Below are 6,000 nucleotides of genomic sequence, written 5' to 3'. Positions count from 1 at the left end.
GTTTCGGAATCTGCTTTTAGTGCAGAGTCTAGGTATCTCTCTGATGTTAGGAATCGACTAAAAGAAGATGTTTTGGAAGCATTAATGTGCGTGAAGGACTGGCAAGACGCTCATTTTCGACTGCAAAATAAATATGCCGAAATTGCATGTAGTCAAGTAAGTGATATTTAGTTTAATCATATTTATGACGAAATTTTATTTTAATACCTTTATAATTTAAAAAAAAAAAATTGTACATGTAATAAGTTGTTCGTGTACAATTTTTAACTCCGCCTATTCGAAATAAGAACTATTGAAGTAGCCGATCCCAAACCCGGATAAAGGAGGAGTGTTTATATTTTATTATTTTTATTATTTTAAAAATGAAAAATATTTGGAAAAATCATTTTACAATTTCTCATATCATATTTAATTTTATCATTTATAAAATAATGATTTTCAATCAATATGTTTTCTTCAAAATAAACTTGAAAATTAAAATATATTAAAATATATTAACTAAAAATTATTTATAACTTATAAGTAAAAAATTAAATTATAATTAAAAAAACTTATAAGTTATAAGTAAGTATTATTTATAAGATAAAATCATAAAAAAATACATTATAATTAAAATTACTTATAAATTATAACTTATAAGTTATTAGTAAAACATACTTTATCTAAATAAATTGTTTACGAAATAAAAATACTTATAAGATAAAAATTTATCAAAATTGTATTTTTTTAAAAAATATTTAGAAAGAAAACGTGTATAAAAAATTAAAAATTAAAAAAGGAGCTCATGGGCCGAGCTCGGCCCCACCCACGAGCCACGAGCTCGTGGGCCGAGCCGAGCTCGTTTTTTTTTGACGAGCCGAGCTCGGCTCGGGCTCGTTGCCCACGAGCTCGTTGGGCAACGAGCCCGAGCACGAGCCGAGCTCGTAGGGTAACAAGCCGAGCCGGCTCGGCCCATTGACATCGCTACCGTCGCCGATTGACTCAATAATCTTTGTCCTTTGCCATACTCTGTAACATCTATGTTTCTTTCGTTCCCACTGTTTTGCCTTAAATTCATCTCAAGTGTGGAGACCAACTCAATCCTTCATCAACCAACTACTTCAAATTGTCGAATTCCATAAACCCAAACAATAAAACCCAGATTTCTTAGTTACAACAAAATTAGAAGCATTAAAGATAGTGATTTTCCAAGTGGGTTACTCTTTGAATTTGACTTGCATTAAATGAAACAAACATGCCCAGATGGAGTAAATTTCCACAATTGCTTAAGTATTCAATGATTGAATTGCATTTAAGAAGTCATCAGGCAAATAAAAACCCCAGAGAAATGAAAATATCCACTTGGAATGAATCAATGAACTGCAACCTCCACTAAGAGGAACTCTGTCGTGGAAATTGGTAATAGGGACTGTTCCTAGACGTCCAAAGTCTTATGGCACTGTGAAGTTAGCACCATACTCAGTAAGACTGAAGTTTGACCAGAAAATCATCAAAAGTCAGGAACTGAAAGTGTTTTGAGCTGGACTTCATGTGAAAAATCGTGACCCAGAAACAGAAATCAAAGGGGATTTTGATTTTAGCTAAGTAAAAAGGATGTTATAATCACACATGCCGGCAATGGTGACTGCGGCATCCAGTTTTGAGTTCAAGTCGGAGGTTATGGGCCAAGGATGGAGATTATTGGGTCGATCGGTAGCCGGATGTTGGCCGAAGATGAAGTGAAGATGATTGGCGCCGACAGAACGACTGGCGATTATTTGGGGGAAATGGTTGAAAAATGCCAAATGTACAGGGCATTTTCTCACAAAGCATTTATAGGGACACATGAGAGTGGGCCCCATGTGAATATTTTATTGAGGTGGGCCACACTAATGTGTGTATTCTGTGAAGTACCTGTATGTTTTTTCTCTGTAAGTGTAGCACAATTTGAAATGGTTTGGGTTGCCAGCCTTTTAGCCCCAATTATTGTCCTTTCCATTTCTTTATTCTTTTCTTATTTTACACTGTAATTTCATCAATCCAGCTCAGCTTTTTAAAAATTTGTACCTACCTTGTGAAACTTTGCATGTACTTACAGTATTTTTTGATTTATTATTAGGGAAATGCTATGTGTACATATTGTACACAATGTATTACACCCTTTCACATGGATGGAGGGGGTGAGAGGGGTCGCTAATATTTTATTATGTGTGGGCCCTTCCGTGTGAGGGTTGCTTTAACCATCGTGTACCCCTAGCATTTTTCTTATTATTATTACTGCAAATCCACCACTCAAACAAACAAGTTGAACAAGGAATTCAATTTAACTCAAACAAAGAAGTTAAACAAGGAATTCAACGGTTCGAATTATTATACACACCCTGATTATCAATACAGGGAAGAAGATACTTTTGGATTTGGCGTAAATGGAAACATCAACAGAAGAGCCACGGCAAAAGCGCTCGCACCTCTACTACCAGGAATACTTATTCAATGGCTTGCAACTCTTCGTCTTTGTCTAACGACAACGAACCCAAAAAAAATCATGAATTCTATTTTTGTCTCCCTCCCTATATTTATTTTAATATATAATTTGCTTAGTTGTGCACATTAGCTACATGCAATTACTGTATTATTTTTCTTGATTTCATAAAATAGATTTTGTTAAATCGTTTGGTGAGGGGTGTTAATTGAATTTAGTGAGGCCTAGGGTTTTAGAAATGGGTTGATTGTGGTTACCTTGAATAAACTTTTTAATATAATTAATTTGGCTGTTCTTTTAATCGAAAATGGAGCAAAATTAGGTGTTTGATTACGTTTTATGAGTATTGAAATGAAATTTATGGTCTAAGTTTAGTGGTACGATAAAGACCAAAAAATGTTCAGTTTGTTTGGGTTATTTTTATTTTGGAAATTGGGTCAAATAACCCTTTCATAATACACTTTGCTATTTTAGCCTTTGACCAGAGTAAAAATTTTAACATAAACATTTTAAATTAAAATTAATAAACTATCTAAATTACCATTATTCAACACTACAGAATTTCCTCTCCCATTCCAAAATCGATTCAAACCCTAGATTGGCATTCAGTTCTTCTCTCTTGAGCGCCACAATCGGTTCCTCCCATTCGAATCGCCGACGCGAAATCAATATATTCAGCCCCATCCCTTCTTGTCTTCTTCCTTCACGGATTACGGAGTTCATACAGTATAGCGAATCATTATTGCCATTTTCGCGAGTTGGAGTCGCCCCTGCATAAGAGTTATTCACCAATTCAGTTCTAGGAACCAATATCTTACTGGGCTATCCATAGGTATGAAATTTCTAACGATATTTAGAGTTATTGACCCATAATTGCATAGGAAAACCATGGTATATAGTTTTTTTAGAATGTAATGAGTACTTGAGCAAAATCTTAATGTACTGCATTTATCATCAATATGTTGATTTATTAATATTACATTTTGAATTCCAGGGTCTCATTTCTTCTTTTGCCTCTCTATGACCCAAATTACTAGTCTCTGCTAACCTGGTTTTCAGAAAGGGTCTACTTAGATTAGATGAAAGGAGATTGAGGTAGGTTAGTTGCTTTGAAGATGGCAATTTCAGAAGAGGATGTCAAAAAAAAGCAGTAACAGAATTAGCAGAAAAAATTATGAAGACTAAGATAATCAAGACGTGGAAGATCATGGTAACTAATGTAGGTGTAAGAGCGCTAGTTAAATATGCCTCGAATGTCTAACTATAATATATATTTACTGCCAGTCTCTCCCTTCAATTTGTGCTATCAATATAATATCAATTTAGCTTCTGTCAAAGTGAACAGGAGACTCCAGTTGGACCTTTTTAGTAGGTTTTAAATGTTTGATAGCACATTATTATGGCCCCCTATTGGACCATGTTTCTCTATATATAACATCTGCAATGCTCATGAACTATTAATTCCAATTCAAAATAAGAAAATCCTTATGTTCCATAAACACTCAATGCACAAACTAGAAAGAGTTATTTTTAAGAAAATGTTATTCACAAATGGCAACATAGATTCATCTTGTTCGATATTCACAAATAGAATGTCATATTGGTTAGAAAATTTCGACCTATCCTATGATCGAGTGATTTATTAATGCAGCTCGCAAAAGGTGAAAATTTTGTATTTAGTAATATTAACTTTTGAATTCAAGTAAAATGGAATGCTTTAAAATTTTATATGTTTTGGGATTCAAAATGGTTCAATTACCTAAAGTTGCATCCAATTACTCGTAGCTCCTCTGTTTTCCCTAACTCTTGCCAAGCCTATTTATCTCGTTGAATGGAAAAATGGCTTCTTTGTATTGTTAGTGACAACTATTAATACATTGAAAAAGATTCTTATTCTACAATATGGACATTAGCTTTTTACGGGATGTCTCTTTAGACCTCAATCAAAAATCAAGTGGAAATTCATATTTGAAAGACCCCTACAGAATGGGTTTGAGACTTGCAGGTTCATAAATTTCTAATCACGCTTATAACTAGAAAGAATTTTAATGACAATTTCTTGTATTAAACCAATCAAAACCAAAGGTTAAACAATAAAGTGCAAAATCATCTTGAAAAAGGAAAGACTATCTTATACCTAAGTGTACCTTTTTGTACTTGGCATAGAATCATCATTGAGTTTATACCTAAGTGTACCTATTAATTTTTAGGGGGATTTGTTTCACTTAATATCTTATTTTTAATAAAATGTTTTCAAGTTTAATGTGAGTATGAAAATCCATACATTTCTATTGTTCACTTTCATTCTGAAATGCACTTATCATGAGTTTAGTAGTTATTTGGTTGGAGTATAGTTGGTTGAAAATTTGAAAGGAACAATAGTAATTCATAAACTATGCCATTTTAATGCTGTCATAATACTAGTTTATATTTTTACCATCATTGAATTCATGATCGAAAATAAAGTCCGGCCTTGATGAAATTTCACTCACACTGGAATATTATTCCTGGTTTCTCCCCTTCTATTTAGCTTTTTTTTTTTCTTTGAGTGCCAGGGGAAATGTGGATTTTCAATATGTTAATTATTAGGTAATTTCATTAATCTGTTTTAGAGTTTTCTATAGTTTATTGATCCAAATGTTCAGAAACTAAAATCTATGCGGAAACTTGAACATGGTTTTAGCGGAAACTTTTGATTGCAGCAAAATGATGGTGGTCAACTGAAATCTTCACGTCTTCTTTAGGAATTTTGAAAATGTCACCCTGCTATTTATGTAATTCTGAAAATGTCACCCTGCGTTTATGTAATTCTAAAAATGTCACCCTGTTGTTTATGTAATTTTGACAACTTAACATGATCATTTTATTTTTTCATTACAAAAATGGAACGCTCATTTGACTATGTGATTTCCATTGAACATAGAATTAAAGGCAGGCCTTCGTAAAAGTCTTCCCTTCAAAAACTTGACTATGTTCGGGAAATGTTAGATGATGTTCATCAAGAAATGTTGATGGAATCTTGTTTCGGACAACTTTATTGAATGAAGCGCATACCTCTTTCAGCATAGCTAGTCCACCAACTTGTAATGAGAATGATTGTAACAAAAAAAAATGAGATCTGGTTTTCAATTGGAGGTAAGCTAACACGATTTTCATTATACAAGTTCTCGTTGATAACGGGGTTGAGAGCAAGTGAGGAGCCTTCGTTGGAGCCCCATATTGTGACTAATGATAGATTGGTGAAGAAACACTTTAAAAAGTGCAAGAAAGGCATAACGGTGTACAATTTGAAGAAAGCTATTGAAAGTCACAAAGTGCGTACGGAAGACAAGTACAGGATTGAGCTTGTATATATTTTGGAAACGGTACTACTGCCCTAAGAAAACTACACATACAAAAATTTAGAACACTTGTCAATGATTGATGACCTAGAGGCTTTTAATAGTTATCCTTGGGGGAGAAAGGTGTTTGGGCGTACAATAGATGTATTCACGAGAGACTGGAGATCGTTGGTGAAATCATATTTGATAAATAATGAG

This window comes from Olea europaea, chromosome 1 (genome assembly GCF_002742605.1).
Source record: "Olea europaea var. sylvestris chromosome 1, O_europaea_v1, whole genome shotgun sequence".
Taxonomy (NCBI): Eukaryota; Viridiplantae; Streptophyta; class Magnoliopsida; order Lamiales; family Oleaceae; genus Olea; species Olea europaea.
The sequence above is the reverse complement of the archived record's forward strand: the minus strand, read 5'-3'. Positions refer to the sequence as shown.